We start from the raw sequence: 21355 nt of genomic DNA on the forward strand, positions 1-21355 counted from the left end.
ATGAATGATATAATGATTTAATTCCAAAACTAAAAATTACTAATTTTCAAATATTAAATTTAAGTAGGTATCTAGGAACTTGTTTATGGTTGATTTCCAAAACATAAAATCATTAATTTTCTTATATATAATTCTTTTTGCAAATATCAAAGTTTGCTCTTCTCACCAACCGGGGAGCACGTTATTCATGAATGCGATTTTCAAAATTAATTTATTTTAAAAGAAAGAAATGAGAAGAAATTACAAGGAATGTAAGGAAAGTATCTAACTGGGATCCATAAAAAGCGAATATTGTTTGTAAACATTAAAAAATAAACTATTTTTAAACACAAAAACAACATCCTTCTATTTTTTTTGTAAATGCATTCTCGCCGTATGCAACCCTGGTAGGTCGATGAAAAAAATATTTATGCTTCTTGCTTTTTTTCACAGATTCGATTGAAAATTTTAATATCTACGAACATGCACAGCGCAATGATCTACATTTCGATAAAAACTGCACGTAAATCGGTAAAGCCGTTTAGGAGAAGTTTAGTGACATCACACGTACAGAAGAATTATATATTTAAAGATTAAAATATTTTTTATGAGCTACCCGCGTTAACAAACATTTTACAAATCTGTGGCATTTAGGTAAAGAGGTACCTACATGTTACTAAAATTGAGAAAATGAGTTTAATATGCATTTTCACTCTAAAGGGTTTATATAAGTTACTAATCTAATCAACTAGTCTAATATAAGTTACTAATTAAAAATACTTGGTACACCTCCGCTTACTTAACTGACCAATTAGCGCTTTCACCCTCTAATTGGCATCTTTAGACTGGTAAATATTATTCAGTATAAGGATCATTTGTATAAAACAAAATATCATCTTACATAAGTGTAGGTACATTTTTAAAATGAGTCGAAAGAGGCCCAATACATAATATTTCAATGAAACAGAGTAGGACAAAGTTATCAAAAACCTTATATAAATTGAGTATACGCTCGTACATCTCATACTCTAAGTTTAAAATATGTGTTGGCGCTGTACTGCAAGGGAGGATTCTATTCTACAAAATCTCTATTATTTTTTATTGCGTTTATTTCTAAAATGTCTAATCTATCTAGCATTATACCTTCATGTTCTACCAGCAAATTTTTAGTGTATTTTGATTTGTCAAAATGATGTTTCAATTCCTTTAAATGTGATGCTGGATTTTATTTATCGTTATTTAATTTATGTGTAGCTAAATTTTCTTTTAGTCTCTGTTTAATTGCTTTCCCGCTTTGACCTATATATGAACCAGGACAATTACATATTAATTCGTGTATTCCACTTTCTTAGAATTTGATGACCTGATCTTTTCTATTAATTAATGTTCAGCCCAAAGATTTTTTATCATAAAACCAAAATAAAAGTTTATTTTTCTGTAATCCTTGTTTTGTTTTATTGCCAGAAGAATTCCATCAGGAATGGCTAATAAATATTAAGTATTATTATATTATGACATATTGTATTCTACAGCCTTTAGTTTTTTTTAAGAATCCCAAGTATTGCTCTAAAAATATTTAATGATTTATTAATAATAATAATAATAATATTTGACTGATTTGTATAGCGCCATTTTTGTGAAAAATCACCTCAAGGGCGCTTTACAATTGTACACCTAAACTTACATTCTAACTAAACTAAAGTGATATATTACATTTCCAGATTTAAATTTAGGGTATGATATTCTAGAGAAGTGGGATTTTAGTTGAGATCTAAACTGACTGGGACTGCCACTGATTCGTAAGTTTAAAGGTAATTGGTTCCAGGCAGAAAGGCCGGCAACGGCAAAAGCACGATCTCCAAATCTAGTGTTTGGGGAGCGCCGGATTTCGACAAGTTTTCCTCTCCTTGAATCAATGCTGACCTAAGAATAGATTTTCTTCGACATATTTTTTCCCTAATACAAAGGTCCGATACCTATCATATACAAAAGACTTGAAATGTAAAATAAATTTTGAAAATAAAAATAACTGCACAACAGTGTAGCGAGAGATTTTTTTGAAAAATATATGTAAATCAAAAAACGTAGTACTTTATACAATTCGTACACATATTATTTATATTTTTATGTATTTCATTGCTTTATATTTGTTTTTTATTATATATTATGCTATATTATTTATGTTTAAGTGACATGTATTCTTGGCACATATATATACTTTATATTTGTATAATAACATATTTTAATGTATTACAATTGATTAGCTAGGCATTTATAATAAAGTAGTTTTTTTTATGTTATTGTTTTATTAGAATAGGACTACTTATGCTCTAAAAGATAAAAATCTCCATCTTAGAACAGGCTGAGCCATGTTAGATGGAGTCTACATAAACAGAGAACACTCCGTTTTCATTTTATATTAATTAGTTTTATATAAGTTTTCTGTTATCAAATATGTATACTAATTTTATGCAATAAATTTATAAAATAATTAAAATTTAAATGTTGATTTGGGTTCTATTGTTTATTTAGACTGAACAGTTTAAAAATAATTTAAGCACCTCCCAGATTATAAACCCAAGACCATTATTCATACTACTCAAATACATAATGATGTACAATGTACATCTTGTACATGCAACCAGCGAACATGTCGGCGAAACTCACAACTTCATTTGTTATCGATACCATCCAACCATCCTACCATCCTACTATCCTACCATCCTACCATCATCGTATTCTCGTTAACTTTTTATTGCACGGTATGATACCTGCCTTAATAAATAATTTATGTACACGATGAATTATTACCAGTATTTCCAAACACAATACCTACCAGTGGGGAGCAGTGATTTATTTTACAGGTAATCTACAAAAAATGTTCATTCATTTGTACCTTCATATTAGTACATAATATATAAGTAATATGATATTATAAATGGCTATTTTTTCTGTGGTTCTGTGGAAATCAACTCTAACAAAAAATATTTTTATTTTCATAATATAGATAAACGTGTTTATTCTAGACTATTTCAATTCAACACATGTATAAAACATATTACAACAGAGATCTAGAACATTTAAGAATATTTTACATTGCACACTTAAACCAGCCATTGACAGGTCATCAGCCTTGTAGATGCCTACACTTTTTCTTCTTTCTTCTCTTAAATGTTCTTCATCTCTGTTGTAATATGTTAATATAAACAGCTCCCCGGGGAGTTGAATCCAGTCCTTATCTACAAAAATTTGGACAAACTCAAAATGTTGTTGACATGTATAAAAGCTTATTAAAAATAACACAATGACATTCAACATATATTTGCATTATGATTGAAATGTCAACACTGAGCATTGGCCGATTTCTTTTAAAATTAATAATGCCAAAAACGGCCACGTCGAACGCCGCATGTCCTATGTGATACATAATATTTCAACGGTATCCTATCAAAGAAAAATAGTCCTTCAGAAATAATGTTCGAAACACTAGTTTTCAAATAGAGAATCTTCAAATCATATTTGTAATCTGCAAGCTTGTTTAAGCACTAAAAAAACACGACTAGGTTTAAGACGTAAAATAAATTGTACTTTTTTTGTTTGGACGAATAAGCCCAGGTAATCGGCTAGTTTCATCGTTCTCTGAGAACGGGCTGGACGCTGGGCGCACTTTATAGATTTTTTGTTGGAAGATACAAACGGCCGCGGCGATTTATGATAAATAATAATAATTTTATTTATTTCCCCATACACATAGTTACTATCAAACATTATTATAGAAAGTCAAATATAATAATAAACTGTGCACAATCGCTTATTTGGACAATTCGCCCCTGATACCTACATTTTAAAACATTTAATTGTACACGTATATCATAATTGTAACGTTTTTTCGTAATTTATTCGTTTCATGAATGCATGACCTGATGGCGAGTCAGCTAAATGTGTAAACAATGAGATCTCCAAAGAAAGCCGAAATCATTATCCTTGCAAATCCTGATCTAATGAATCCATAAACAATACTATATTTAAGGGGATATGTGGTAACAGATAATTTTGAGTAAAAGGTTTTAGAACATTGTTTTTCTGTCACTCTCTCGCAAACACCTCCCCGATACTGTGCGAAAAAACAACTACACGTCGCACTGATTGTGCCTAACTAAAATCGACGTTTCGTAGTCCCGTTTTCCGCGCCCCAAAACAGAACCGATTTTTTTTTTTAAGACTGTAATTTTCTTTGTCTTTTTGCGTTTTTTTAACAAGAGTTATCACATTTGTCTACGAAGAGTTCGATAATGTCCTGGTTATCAAAATATTTGTTATATTTATATATAAAACATATGGTTTTCTCATGTTAACTGTTATTTTTTATTTAGACATATTATTTTTCTTTTTAATAAAAAAAAATTTTGTTTTTACTAAATTATTTAGTTTTTTATTGCTCCATTACATTTCATATTATGCATCACATTTTTAATTGTTTACTGTTATGATTATTTCTATAAAACGTTTTTTGTAAAAGCATTACTGAACCGTTCATGTATAAATTAATTAATCTGCTAATTAAAATACTTAACTTCAATATCAATACATAGATGGCGCTCCAACTCGCTTGTGAATGGTTTCTCGTTTAGTAAGAAATATACAAAAATCAAAAATGTTACCTGTGTGGATATTCGCTAATAAGCGGAATGGGGAATGTTGTAGTATCTACTTAAAGTGGCCACTTAACCCAGCCAATGACAGGTCATAAGCCCTGTAAACGCTCGAATATCCATAATCCTGAATTTGAAAAAATTCTGCCTCATCTCAGTAGGGATATAAATAAAAATAAAAATAAATTCATAAAAAAAAAAAACAAAACAATGGAGGCCAATGGTAAATATCGATAATGCTTTAAAACAATCACTGTTCTAGTGTCATAATCCAGGGAGAAAATACGGGAATACGTTTGTATGAAGAAAAGTCACACCGCGTTTCCTCTTGATACTCGTACGTTCTGATTTGTGAAATAAAGTGTCGCCAGCTAACAAAAATTTCAATCAACGGTCTTACAAGACGGCGCGGCGAGATCCAGTAAGTGTGAAGATGAGGCAACTTGGGTCACTTGGGTGATGGTACTCCTGAGGCATACGCACCTCGTGTTGCAAGAACTAAACCAGGTTCACCGCCACCAGCCACCGCCCACCGTCAAGACACTCTTTATAGGAGGCTGCTGTGTCCGTCCTCGGACTCCACGTTGATTGTAAAAACGTTGGTTAGATAATCGGCCGATATAATTCAATATTATTATAATGCGATAACCAGTGCATGAAAAAGTTAATAAAATAACGATGTTTTCTTATTTATTTAAAATCAAAACTCGAATTTTATAGATGCAGACAGAAATACACTCCTCGTATTATACAGCTGGTAGATAGTAGGTACAAGGAACTAGGTATAAACTCTTTATGTGCTATTTTGTTTTACAAAATAATTTTTATTCGGCTACCGCGCACACTGTTTCGCATTATACAAGCTAGACGCTATAAATTCACTAAAGAATTTTTAAACGATGACGTCATGGAAGTATTCCAGGATAATCAACTTGACAGATGCATGCTTAATTGGTCTGACTAATTCATGTGTTTTTTTATTATTGCATCCTAAATTACATACATTTATTTGTGATAACTTACGTTTTGTATTCATAGATTACTTTCAAAGGTATTCACTATAGTATTTTCTTATAATATTATTATGAAACAGAGTAAGTGCTCCTGTAAAAGAAAATCAAATTAGGATGTTTTAAAGTCCATAGTTTTGTATTGTTTTTAAAGTTCTCAAGAGTTTTTCCCAAAAATTAAAAAAAATATATATATATTATGCAGCTTGCCCACCACATTACCACACACTGTATCTAATGGCATAAGTTTTCTTTAGCTAAATAAAAAAAACTGTCGACGTGCATAAAACATGCTAAGTATTTGAGCGATCACAATGAACAATAATGAACATGCTAAAGTTATCTCAGTCATAAGTCAACGCGTGTATAATCTCTAAGTCACCGTTCGTGTCGGTGTGTTTTTTGTTTTCCTCGTAAATACATACAGTTCACTGGCAAAAAATTAAAAAATATAATACAATATATTGCTTTTGCAAAATAGTGAAGAGCATCTAAAACAAAAAAGTGAAAATAAAAATTACAATTACTATGGCGACTGCTTTTCTTGACATTTGGCTTTCCAACCGTCGGCTAAATGCAATAAATAGGAATATTTTCCATAATTACATTGGTGAAATTTAAATATGTGATTGCGCAGCAGGATTATACATCGCGAAACGTAAATATTTTGACATTTAATAATAAGTGTTCACGAATGTTCCATTGTGATCGCAAATACGATAAACAACCATGGTGAGAAATTGTTATCACGTCGCTTATTGGCACGTCGATTGTTTTTTGTGATTGAGCTACTGGACGGTGCCTTCATATGTGAAAAAATGTATCGTTGCCGAAAGAGAAAAGATGCCCGAATAAGCTCTCTGTAATCTGGTAGCCTTAGCATATTTGTGCTGAAAGAAGGTAATCTAGAAATAGATAATATGCACTTCATTGGATTGATAAAAGAGGGAAGTAAATTCTTCACCGATTGGGATTGAATTAATTGGACATGACCAATTCGCCGAAATTATTAAAAAACTTTTTAAAAGTCTTGAAATTATTTTTGGAAGCCACCATATCTGTATATGTGACGGGACCGTGTGTGTAATATACAACAACTTATGTTTAATTTAATACATTAATTTTTAGATTAGATAAGATTTAAAATTTAAGATTTTTAGCTTCTTGCTTGTATGAAACGAAACACTGTGCAGCCCGAGTTTCAACAACACAAGACGACATAATTAAGACTGATTATATTATCAGTTTCATCTATACTTAATGGATATTTAACCTGCTAGTTTATGTCTCCATTATTATTATTAATGATAAATTTAAGTAATTAATTTATTCCTTTCTCTTTTATTCATCATTGTCAATAAAAGTTCTTACTTCATTAAAATGGCGGATCAACTAATAATAATCTTAGAAAAATATGGTACGGACATTTGTATCATATAATCAAAATAGAGATATAAAGATACGCTTACTTAGACTAAATTGAACGAGATAATTCACATATATTTAAAACTGATTTGTAAAACTATTAATAAAATATTAAGGAAAAAAGTCATAGCTTCTTATCAGGCAAATTATGCATCCCATTAAAACAATTTATGATATATTTTTTGTATTCTAGCTGGGAATCGAAACCGGAACCTTACATGCGTGAGTCAAACGGAAGAAGTCGAGTAAAACGCGTTCGTCTCCAAGATATCTACTCTAAAATGAATGTATTAAATTTAACTTATGTTAAATTTAATACATTAATTTTTAGATTAGATAAGATTTAAATTTTAAGATTTTTAGCTTCTTGCTTGTATGAAACGAAACACTGTGCAGCCCGAGTTTCAACAACACAAGACGACATAATTAAGACTGATTATATTATCAGTTTCATCTATACTTAATGGATATTTAACCTGCTAGTTTATGTCTCCATTATTATTATTAATGATAAATTTAAGTAATTAATTTATTCCTTTCTCTTTTATTCATCATTGTCAATAAAAGTTTTTACTTCATTAAAATGGCGGATCAACTAATAATAATCTTAGAAAAATATGGTACGGACATTTGTATCATATAATCAAAATAGAGATATAAAGATACGCTTACTTAGACTAAATTGAACGAGATAATTCACATATATTTAAAACTGATTTGTAAAACTATTAATAAAATATTAAGGAAAAAAGTCATAGCTTCTTATCAGGCAAATTATGCATCCCATTAAAACAATTTATGATATATTTTTTGTATTCTAGCTGGGAATCGAAACCGGAACCTTACATGCGTGAGTCAAACGGAAGAAGTCGAGTAAAACGCGTTCGTCTCCAAGATATCTACTCTAAAATGAATGCGGGCAAGAAAGTTGTATATATTTTTTTAAAGCCAACCACTAAATCGTAGCCTTTATAGTAATTATACGTTCAACAGTTTTTTTATGCCATCAAATCTGGTTCTCAACTCAATCACTCATTAAAAGCACTTTCTTTGTAGTACATATTTCAATTTAAATTATTTTAAGCGTTCACACATTGATTGAAATGATTAATACTTTTTTTTTCACTGAAAACTTTTTTGGATGCACTCGTCACCTGTACACGTTTCTGGCCAGAGAATGAGTCTTATCCACCGCTGGCAGTGAACTGTATTGTATTCAGGTATATTCGAAAATATTGAGACGTAAAAAGCTTTGCTGTGTTTAGTTTCGTTACTAAATACTTTGATACCTACTGTATTTAATGAATGTTTAAGAATCCCCCCCCCCCCCACACGAAACGCTTAAATATTGTTTTTCAACTACGGTCGTGCGGTCTTATAAGAATTTTTTTTTTTAAAAACTACTATTTTATACATATATACAATTCTTGATTACGTGTAATATCACTGAACTCCTCCTAAACGGCTTAATCGATTTTCGTGCGGTGTTCAGGGAAATGTAGATCTTTGCGCTACGCGTGTTCGTAGATATAAAAATTTTAGAAGCATAAATCTTTTTTCCAACGACCTACCAGGGTTGTATTCGACGAAAATGCAGGCACAAGAAAAATTTTAAAGTTGTTGTTTTTTTGTGTTTAAAAAAGTTTGCTTTTGAATTCAACATTCGCTCTTTATGGATTCCGATCAGATTCTTTCCTTACATTCCTTGTGACATCTTCCCATTTATTTCTTTTTACTGAATTTTTGGTAATACTAAAATAATTCTCTCACATTCAATACATTTTTTTAAATCGTATTCATGAATAAAGTGCACCCATGTTGGTGAGAAGAGCTAAGTTTGACATTTGCAAAAATAATTCTATGGGTTTATGTAAAATATTTTGTCATTATTACTTCCGAAGTTTAATTTTTATTTTTAATTTTTATAGTTATAATTTATCATTAATATAAGATTAAGTTTGTTAATATTTTGATTATTTTGTTGTAATTTTTCTAGTTAGTAAGTTCTATCTTCCTTCTAATTTTACTGTAAGTTTCTATTTTCTGTTAAATAGGCACTATCGGGTTTTGGTGGGTTTTTCTGTTAGTGCCTATTTCAATTTATGTTGAAATTTTTATTGGTTTGGATATGTATTTTTTATTACAATTGATATTTTGATGTTATTCTTGTACTTATATTTTTCTTGTCTTTTGTTTGTATGTATATTGTTATTCCTGTCGGTTTATGTTTATAAATGTAACTTGTTTTTGGCCGATGCTATCAAGTTTTGGTAGTAGGCCCTAATAAAGAAAGAAAAAAAAGTACCTAAGTACATACTGAAATTCAATATTTGAATATTTATAATTTTTCTTTTGAAATTCAATCATTAACAAATACCTAGGTACCTACCTAACTATCAATGAAAAGTATTTTTCCAAGATAATAGCAGGCAAGCCAACGTTTGGGCAGGACAACGTCTGTCGGGTCCGCTAGTATAATTTAAAAATGGATATTGCAATATGACACATAACAAAGGTTTATACAATATTTTGCCTAGAGGTACGTATGTAATATGTAATGAAATTAAGAAACGTATGTTTGTGTTGCTTCAATTCACTAAAAAACCCGTGTTGAGTAATCTTTAAATATATGTATGTTTCTATCTTAATTAATATTTGGAATCCTTAATTTGATATTAATTTGTAAACTGTAAATAAAATTAATGTTTTTATTACGAATCTACTACAGTTCGTCGTGATCGTAAAAAAAGTGCGAAAAATGCGATATTGACTCTCTTTTGTATTTGATCTTGGAAAGGTTATAGCATAAAGGTTTTATATTCCAGGTTTGAAAAAAAAAAAAAACTATAACTTACCCAAGTATCAAATGGTATAATTTTGTACTTACCAAGTTGATTTTTTTTAAAGCTGTCCTCGTGTAAATTTTGAGAAAATCCCACGTGTCGTTGTTTTATAGTACGATCATGACTATCTAGGTTGATCTATAAATCTGCTAACAACATAACGGAGTAGAATCGATGGTAAAGAACCTGTTTAAGATTATGAAAATAGCCATCAGCTATTTCAGTAGCAACACTCTTCCATTATAAGCCACTCTCATTTTTATGATAACATCAAATGATCAAATTAGGTTTTGACATTTCTCTGTTCCCGCTCTATGCGCCATCTTGCGGCGCTCGGAGTTGGCTTGGCGCCATACGATTATTCCTTTCGCAAGAATAATCCCAGTTTAATGTTCCGTAAAGAAACAATATTTTCGTTTTAACGAGAATAACGAATTTTAAATTCTTTCGTGGTACGATAATAATATAATTTATAGGGGGAATCCACTAATCGTCGGTGACTGCATTCTTTTAGAAACGGGAATCATTTAAAAAAAAACAATTTGTGCATTTCCTTATATAGGTACCTTCGTACGTACATATGTATACCTTCATTGAATTTTTTTATTGGAATTTAAATTTTAAACTGTTATAAAATGAGTAATATAAAAAATAAATAAATGAGAGTTGCAGTGTTATTGACTTTACTTTTAATGCGTGCGTGCTTAGCGTGTTGTCCAGATGCACTTTGAAATATATGTATGTTTATGTAATAATATTTCATTTTTAGTTTTGCTATGCTACGTGACGCCGACGCCGACTCCGCCGCTTGACAATAAAAACAGATATTATGTGGTTTTCGAAAATGGTAAGTGTAAGACCCCAGAATTTTCCTGTCTCCAATTTACATTCGTAGCTTTTGTTTGCTTTGTTAATTCTGCGAATGACTCATGAAATTTGTACATGAGTAATATTTTGAGTTTGTCCAAATTTCTGTAGACAAGGACTGGATTCAACTCCCTGGGGAGCTGTTTATATTAATATATTACAACAGAGAAGAAGAACATTTAAGAGAAGTCAATAAAGAAGTCTAGGCGAGTCTAGGGAGTTTAATCCAGTTGTTTTCTACAAAAATTTGGACAGACTCAAAATATTGCTGATAAATCCACCTGGTCTATGAAAAAGTATAGAAATGGAAAAAATAACATTTTCAGGCGTTGTCTAGTATGTAGGTGAAATAATTAAATTAGATAATTCTCACCCGCATAAATAAAGGTTTCAGCTCTTTAACTTCACAAACATCAACAGATGAGAGAATTTAAGGAATATAGATGTTCAAATATGGGCAGAATGGTGAATGTTACACAGTGTAAAGTGGCCACTTAATCCAGCCATTGACAGGTCATAAGCCCTGTAGATGCCTAGACTTCTATATTGCCTTCTCTTAAATGTTCTTCATCTCTGTTGTAATATGTTCATTTGTACATGAGCTTAGCATATTTTTGACTCTTCGATCATCACTATTGTTAGGAGCTAGGACGTACTTGTAAAGCCTATGATAGACTTTTACAGGGTGATTGGTGATAATTTTATTAAATATCACAGTATTTTTTTATTTTTTTGGTGAATTACGAATTTACATTTTTTAATAAACTAACCAAAGGTGCATTGATACGCGCTTCTGCCGATACTTTACCAATTCCATTATTATTTTATAAAAAAAAGTATCACTGATATCGATAACGATACTGATGGTGAAAACGTAGTTGCTATTAAATGTATGCATATAAAAAATTCGGCCTTACGGGCCTCGTCTTTCTAATAAAGCAATTAATTTTATCATCACATGCGAAGGATTGATTTAAACGACCGTATTAGTCAGAAGTTCAGATATGGAGAATTGCATGTATCTACTTACCTCATTAAAATACATTCAAATATTATTTATATTACTTTCTGAAGTTCGCAATGTCAAAAACATATTTTATAAAAATGTAATAGATACGTTTCTGATTTAAAGTCTTAATTTTATTGAATAATCAAATTATACATACGTAACATATCTATACTTATCTTATAACTGAGCTAAAAGTAAGAAAAACATAATTTTTTCTCAGCATCCCTACCAATATTCACGGTCTAATTAAAGTTTCACTATAGTCACCACATGCGCCCGACAGGTACACAAAATAATAAAATGACTAATAAGTAAAAAAAAAGACAAAAATCAAGTCAGTAAGCAAATGGGATCAAATATTTGAAGAAATTATACAAAAATATACCTTTTGAATAAGAGTTACTATTTAATGGTTTTCGTTAAAAAGATAATTAAAATATAAATTGACTTAAATATAAACAGAAAAATTATGAAAATTGGGTTTTATTTCCATTATAAAGAATTTAACTTTCAGACATTGGTAATAAAATTAAAAAGGTTGGTAACTGTACACCAAAATTCAAAACGTATGAGTGCATCGGAAAATAAATATCGTCGATATAATCGGGATCGAATGTTTTTTTAATTATCTCACCAAAGATTTTACAGATTAATTTGTATATTTTTTTCTGAATAAATTATTTTATCAATTATTTAGGAGACGATCCTGTTTATTACAGAAGAGCAGTACATTTAACGTACATACTCGTATGAGCGTATAGTTAATTACTTGCTTGTACGATCTAGTAACCAATTAATCTAAATTACTTCATTGCTGTTCAATTCATTATAATCATTAATGTTGAACTCACTGAAGCAGTTTCAATTGGCTTCGTTTATGACGGGACAGAAGTAGATTCCTTTCGATTTTAAACGATTATTAAATTCCCATTCTGTTATTCAGTAATTGGACAACCAACAAAGGACCGAATTAACTCTTTGCGATGAGAATTTGCGGAATAAGGACATGAGAGAAAGATGCATTAGCTCACTCGTGGGGGTGAGAGAATAATTATTTTATTATTATCCTTCAGTATCTTACCTAAATTACATGATTTGATTATTCAAATAAAAATATTTTGATGTCAAATAAATTACAATGTGACTTAAAAGTGCTGTCGATTTCTGGTAACAACGTGGTTAACTCACAGATAATGATGATTCTTTTTGACTTGATTACTAATCGTATTTAGTGCATTTAATTACTAATGATAATCAATTATCAGTCTCTACCCACTTTCTTATATCCTTTAATTGAATAGTTGTTGACTTAACTCAGTCTATCGGTTTCAAAACGTTCTAAGAACGTTCTGAAACCATGTGTACTATAAGCACGTTGGTTTTTATATTTTTTGCAACTACTTTAGTTAAAGTGAGATTGGCACATTATTGTAATTAATGTTTTGGCGAAGAGACGCATACTTCTCAAAACCGGATACAGAAGAGCCAATAAGTGGTTATATGCCAATATTTTCTTGCATTTATAATGTTTGATATGAAAGTTTATAAATAATACGCTTTAATTAATTTTATGCGTTAAAATCACTAACATAATAAATATACACGTTATTCCTATACTAGCTGCATCTTAGATACTTTTACTCATGCCCTCAACAATTTAAACAAAAGAGATATCAAATCACGGTACGTATGCAAACGTTTATGTAAGAAACAGATATATTACGTACGTTCATTGTAGTTCCATAGTACATATTTATTTCTGTGTAATTCGTTACCATAGATACGACACTAGCTGACTGCTATTATTGTTTTAATGTATGTACGTTAAAATTGTATAAAATGTCATTAAAAATTCAACTAATGATATACTTATTCAATATTGTTTTTTGTTTTTCGAATAATTGATGAATTATATTTTTTTAAATTACAAATTAATAAAAGCATTTTCTTATCGCACACGGTGGCATTATTCTTCGTTACGTCACGTCTGATCACGGCAAAAGTCTCTGAGAGAACGAAAGCAAAGAAGGCAATTGACCACGAATTTAAATACCATTTGTTAAGCGCTTATAACGTGTATATTTAATTATTCCAGAACGAATTATAAATTGGTTTTTTTCCACGTCATGGAGCAGGTTAAAGAAATCATTATTATCGTGTAAATCATGACAACTCACGTACTAACTAGTATCTACATGCAAACTTCGAACCCGTGACGCCGTGACTCGTGACTCATGACCTTATGATCCCCTTGTAAGATATGAGTTATTTAGTCCAAAACGTAATATCGTATGAACATTGTGCCTATATGGAAACCATAATATAACATCCATATTAATATACCTAAGGATTTTTTATCATTGGCCTGCTACTAATAAAAAGACACACTTTGACAAACATACATATACCTTTATATCGTAGGTATACAATGAAAACCGGCTAACTGCAAAAAGCCAGCTTTGCGTAAATTGAATTTTAAAATTTCGTTCTTCATTAAAAATCAAGTTTTGTTTTTTTTTTTAAACTTATTTTTTATTATTCATGAAACATATTTTTATAAATTGCAGAATTTTTATGCAATAAAAAAGAAGAGAATTTTGAGAAAAAAAAATAATTGAGTAAGATAAGAAAAATAAAATTCGCATTTAGCTGATTTTCCTTGTGAAGAAATTTGTGCTGGTTGAGTTAGCCGGTGACATTGTATAACTGAATTTGAGTTGTATCAAATTAAACACTTTTTTCATCTTCAGATAATGATGAATTTTTTCGGGAACGACTCCTGTTTTGCATAACTTTAACAAGTCTTTTTTAACACAGTTTTTCGCTGTAGTAAGGTTTCATTAAGGCAGATATTTTTATTTCAATGAAAACTAGCTAAACTCACATTGTAGTTGTTTTTACTTGTTATAAAATTTTTGGATGAGATATTGTTTTGGTAACAAAAACCAGACAAAGACACTTACCCGTTTTTCCTTGTATATTAATTATTAAAAACATATACTTCAATTGAAAAATTATCACATAAAATCATTTAAGTGATTTTCTTTGTGAAGATTTGAGAACAAATGCTTTATATGCGTTTTTACTCGCTCTACAATTATCTGAAACTCAGTTAATGGTGGTAATATTATTTAACCGATTATACCTGTAGATAGAGGATACAAATTTTAAGTTAATGGTTTTCATAACTCAAATATGCCAAAAACGTAGTTAACCGGTTTTCCTTGTATGCCCACGATATGGTAGTTGATATACTTTAATATATATACATATTGTTCGGACCAACTTTCAACTAAATCTATATATACCTACTTGTCCTCCCATTTCCTAGCGTACTCCACGTAACAATAATTCTACGTGTGAGTGCCGGAAACCACATTTCAATTGTAGTACTAATCGAACATCAAACAAGTGAAGTACTTAACAAATCTTCAATCAAACGAGCTTTGCCAGCGTCTCGCGACCGCCAGTTTCAGCATCCAGGTTCCAGCACACGTCACGCCTCATCATCAGCAGGTTAGTGGAGTTATTAATTGCCAGTTTAATCGATATTGTAAGGTGTTATATATATATATCTATTTTTCGCATTTTGGGTGTCTAATAAATAAATAAACAAAATTGCTTTCTATTTTACGAGATTTCTGAGAAACTGGGTATAATTTATTTATATTATACCCAGTACTAACAGAATATTCACTTTTGAATATTCTAATTATAAACAGGCAGTCTTTGAGGGTTCGAAAATTAATCACATGGGTTAAAAAACTACAAAGGTTTGTAAGTACCTACAGATGTGGTCGACAAAGTAAAAAATACATTAAACTGAAATTATGAAATATTGCCTACTTAAAATTATGAATTTTATTTCCATCAATTTAGGCACACTACTAACTAGCAAGAAGAAAGAAATGAATAAAAGAGAAAGGAAAAACGAGATTTTATAAAGAAATATGTATTTAAAAAAAGTACTTAAATGAAAAATAAGAAGCATTTTGATTTTAAACTTGTAATATAAGAAAACTAACACTGATTTGAATCTACTGAATGCTTTATTTTATTTTTACAAATATAAAAACAAAAATTTCGTGACTATTTTTTCGCCTTGGCAGGACATTTTCAAACAAATGTGAAAATTATAAATGTCCTTATATAGTTATATTAGTCAAGTTATTTAAGTAAAAAATAAAATTAATTTGATTAAATATACAACTACCATGTACATTAATCATAATTGTGGGAAAAAAACAATAGTTAAAGGCACGGCTAAGTGCTTAGTAGATAATGGGGAATTTAGGTAAAGTTTTATACATATTATGAAGAAATTTATGTAAACATAAATGTATTTTTGTACAATATTTATATTTTCAAGAATCTCTAAAAATATAAATTTTACAATTAGATTTTTTTTTTTTACTTTTGTTATTATATTTGAAAAAATAAAATAAAGTGTTCAGTAGACTCAAATCATTGTTTGATTTTTGATTTCATATATTATAAGTTTAAAAATGGAGTTCTACAACACAAAAAAAAACAAACTAACACCAAATCAATAAATAGGTATTTTGATTGTGACAAAATATCGGCCTAGGAACCTCAAAATATAGTTAGAATTTAAATAAAATATAATTACAAAAACTACGAAAGTAACATTAAAAAGTTATTTCAGTTTGATTGTGAAAATTACAGATAGGTAAAATAAAAAAAGAAATGGAATAAATAGTGAATATAAATTAATATATAAAACATCAGTGTAAATATTATAATTTAAAACAATACGTGTATACAACAATGTTAAAATTGTGGCCACTAAACAATTACAGTATAACTCTGTTTATCCGAACTCCAGTCATCCCGATTGCCAAATATCAAATACGATATCACGAAGTAAAAAATAAACTTTTAAATTAAAATTAAATTATTTAAGCAACTTTTCTGAACATGTTAAAGCAAGTTTTCAATGTGATTCCAATTCGCTGAATTATTTCAAGAGAAATGAAGTCTGGCACTCACTCGGTATCACTCGTCTTTTATTTCGATAATAAAAAAGGACCTAACATATGAAGCGTAAAAGTTTTTTTAAATATTTTTTAATGAGGAGAAATTAAAATTAATTTAATAATTGTAATGTTAATTTGGTTATTATTATAATGTTTTATTGGAAATTAATAACTAATACCTACCTTACTGTTGGCTTTGTTTCTCTACATTGCTTACTTTACTGTTATGTAGCAGAGACGATGCATTTGAATAATTTTTAGGATAATTTTATACATAAAAAAACAGAAAGTTATTATTCTTCTACCACCAATTTTAAGTACATTCAATGTACAAAATAGAATATTATAATTTTCATGGTAAATAAATATAAACATCATCGTTATCCCTTATCTGCATCAAATGAAACTTAGGGCCCAGCATTGGTAGGTACTCCAAAGTCAAGGTATTATTTATTATTTAAATTCTTTATATGTACAATAAAGGTAAAATGATCAACCTTACGCTTTAAACTCCAGTCCAGACTATGAAATGTTGTACTGAACATATATATAACTATAACCGATTAAATTAATATTTCACGGTGAGCGCCCTTCCCAGGAATCGAATCCGGGATCTCGAGCATTGCAGGGAAACGCGCCAATGGCTACGTCAGGAGGCGGACTAATCTCCGATCGTTTTCCTGTTTCGGGATTATTAGCTGAGATTAGCTAGTCTAGTCAAAAACTCAATTCTGGTTTAATTTCAAGTAAGTACATAACTGCATTCTTTATTCCGCCGGACATGGAAAAAAAAAATAATAAATTACCCATTTCATTGAAAAATTAACCAATGACGCACACACATTTTTTCGAATTTGATTAATTGTTTAAATTTTATTTTGGTGAAAAACTATTGTTATTTAGGTATTTATTACGGCTAATACAATGTAGAAATGAGAAACGTTAACTTACTTTTTGATTAATTTATGTTTAAACAATTGTTTTAACAAACCTTTTTCCTCGTTTCTTTAGCAAATTAAAAGCACAAGTTTTATTCATTTTATGGTTTTGAAAATACAAAAAGCACGCCACAGTAAACCTTAATATTAACAATAAATTAACATGAAAGCAATTGATGTTCATTACCTAAAACGAGTTAAATGTCTTATTTAACTAATATGAGTTTTCAACAATGTTTTGAAATCGTCGAAATTTTTTTGTGGACAAGGACTGGAATCAACCCCCAGGGAGCTGTTAATATTAACATATTACAACAGACATAATAAACAATTTACAGAAGAATGCATTTTACTTCTATGTTCTCTTTTGTAAAAATATGTTAATATGGGATTTATCAAATTAAAATACCCGCAAACAATTGTGAAAAATCTCTAATAAAATAGTTACTCAAATCAGTAGGCATCAACAATATTGTACAATGTACCTATCTACCTAATATTTAGTACATGCGCCTATTACCTACGTATTTTTACAAAATTAATAGTTCCACATATTGTTTACTACAAACGTAGAGTTAAATAAATGTTATCAAAAAGCACCTCAGAATGATAATTTTTGATATTTTTTAATTCAATTATTATGGATTGTGGCGATAGTTCTTCAAATACAAATTATTTTTAAAAATTGACCGGATTTACAAAATGTAGCTTTTTAAGATTTTTATATAAATATAAGATGCGAAGGTATTTCCTGCATATATACCTAGTATATTTATTTGGTGTATGTAGGTACAATAAAACAATTGGGTTTTTTTATCGTAGGTAATGACAAAATTGTAATTTCGAGCTAACTTACCGTCAATTTCTTCCTGGACAAAAATAGCAAATTTCCAATTCAGAAGTAAATCCTTATAAAACTTCACCACATAACAAATACAGCACTTAACTTTTATATTATCTGAAATAACCCGTAAATTTCATTATACTTTGAAGCGTTTTAGAATAACTTTGTTTATACTGAAAGTCTTTAAGAGAGCATTAAAATACTGTCAAAAATACATATATACCTAATAAATATATTCACAATTACGCACAATGTTTACTTTATCAACGTCTAGTTGTTGTACAAGAAAACTTCCACCACGCGAGAAAATTTATAACCGAGAAATATTTACGATAAACTGTTTTTCGATATTCCTGAAAAAAAATGACGCACCCTCGCCCGTGTGATAACGGAACGCAACTGAATTCAGAGAATTCCTATCTTATTTCAAATTTCGAGTTCTAAGCGACTGCGCCGAGCCGCGGGCATGTTTACAACCGTTAAGTAAAGAGGCACATTGTCAAAGAGTCGAGTAACTCGACCCCTGAACTTTTAACCGCTTCTCAATTCGAAGTATCTTTCGTATCGAGCTTGAAAATTGTTTTCTCTCTCCGTCTGTTAAATGTTATGAAGCAAGGAAAGCGATGATGCTATCGGGGGCACCTGTGTTAGAGGGAGAAAATAAGGCTCTTACGCTTTATTTCAACGAACGGAAGAAAAATGAAAGCTTTATAAATGCGTAATTCTGACTTCCGAGAGATAAAAAGCCCAAAGTTTATAAATTTCTTCGGACTTAAAAGATCAAAATATATAAATATACTAACACCATTTTCGTGTTCTTTTTACGGATCCTCATCCGGCGCAATAGTGCATTGGGACACCGATAATTACAGCAAAATGCTTTTATTTCTTATTAGTGTTATTCTTGTTTTTTTTTGTAGAATATTTTTTTTTATTCAATATATGAATGGCTTGAATTATTACATCGGTTTTGTAAATAATATATTTATTTTATAAGAATAAGAACATACAATAAACAAAAATTGATGCGTGAACAGGACAAATATAACAACAATATGAAACGGGTTGTGGTCCCGTGGCTAGTGTTGCGGACTCATGGACTAGAGGCCCGAGGTTCAAACCGCACTCTACCCCAACTTTATTTCCGTTTTCAAGTTATTTACAACTCGTTGAAAATGGCCACCGAAATTGAAATATTTGGGTAAATTATAAGAACGCCGCAGCGAGACTTATTTTCGGAATCTCTAAGTTCAGTCATATCACTCCACTACTTCGGGAACTACAATGGCTACGTTTTCCACAGAGGGTCGAATACAAACTCTGTTGGCTTATGTATAAGTCACTGCACAACTCGGCTCCGGAATATCTAAGGGAACTATGCATTCCAGATGAACTAGCTGACAGGCGTCTCACGCTTAGATCAGCTACGTCTACGGCGAGAGGAAAAGTTATTATACCTCTACGCAAACAGCGCACTAAATTTAGTGAACGCGCATTTGCGGTCGCAGGCCCTATGGCATGGAATGCTCTCCCAGCAGAGGTGCGAGGCTGTGAAAGTGAAGTGATGTTTCGGAAAAAACTTAAAACCCACTTGTTCTCTAAATCATTTGAATAAATCCGTAGCACGTGAGAACAAAATAAATTATTTTAATTAAATTACAAATTTAAAAGCTTCAATTAAATTAACTTAACAATAGAATCACCATGTAAAGCGCCCTTGAGGTATTTTATTACGAAAATGGCGCTATATAAGTTATCCATAATAAATAAATAAACTAATATTTCTTTTTCAAAAAAAAAATAATCTAGGAGTGTTCCTAAAAAATAAAAATTCTAAAAATTTAATCAAAATTACAGCAACGCAGATTACATGTGTAAAAAAATCAGTACGAAAACAGATACAATATAATATCTGTACCTCAGAGGCAGACAGATGCAAATCCAAACGTAAAATGTTCAACAAAACTAAAGAATCTACTTTCTATCAGTGATATCTAATAATTTATGGCATCAATTTGTATTTTCAGTATCTCAATACATTGGTTCTTTCGTAATAAGACTTAAGTTTCTTTAAAATCAATAGATAGGTTCATAAACTGGATACGAATATCGAAATGTCATTTCATCAAATTCTGGATTTGCATCCGTCTGCTTCTGAGGTACAGATATAAGACCTTACTTATACATCTGGTATAAAGTTACGCCTAGACATAGTGGTAGAATAAGGATGGGCATATCATATTAATTCTACCACTATAATTAGGATGGTTTTCCTATCCGTATTATACCACTATACCTAGGCGTAACTTTATATCAAGTTTATAAGTAAAGCCGCTAAAAAATATATTGAAACACGTGCGAAGAAACAATAATGTTGTGATAGCCGTCTCAACTTTTATTTTTTATTAGTGTACACGGCACAAATGCTTTTTATAAACATAAACGTAAATATATTGAACATTACAGTGTTCTATTACAAAATTATGAAATAATACTAGAATAATATATTTTGACATATTCCACATTTGTTATGTGCATTTCACTTTATTATAAATAAATAAAACAAATTAATAATCATGGTGTATAACAAAAACTTACAATTTCTTTATTTACTACATATATATATTTAGGTGATAGATTTCTCTAGATTATGTCAAGTCTGCCTAACTAGGTGAAATCTGTTTTAAAACAGACATTTTTATGCAAAAATAAACAATAACATGACTACTTATTAATTTATTTATTATAGAGTTTTACAATATTTAAATAAAACTATTATTATTTTAGAATG

General features: G+C 30.0%; 1 protein-coding gene across 1 annotated transcript in view; it reads right to left on the reverse strand.

The window, feature by feature from the left end:
* Window positions 1-18965, reverse strand: part of LOC148275098 (netrin receptor UNC5B-like) — a 227067-nt gene extending 208102 nt beyond the window's left edge. The window contains exon 1 of the mRNA XM_088236137.1: window positions 18577-18965. The gene's annotated coding sequence lies outside the window, so the exon portion shown is untranslated. The remainder of the gene's footprint in view (window positions 1-18576) is intronic.
* Between the last annotated feature and the right edge of the window lie 2390 nt (window positions 18966-21355).

Source organism: Micrasema longulum, unplaced genomic scaffold (assembly GCF_059751315.1).
Source record: "Micrasema longulum isolate JH-2025_06_02 unplaced genomic scaffold, ASM5975131v1 h1tg001512l, whole genome shotgun sequence".
In the NCBI taxonomy this organism is placed as follows: domain Eukaryota; kingdom Metazoa; phylum Arthropoda; class Insecta; order Trichoptera; family Brachycentridae; genus Micrasema; species Micrasema longulum.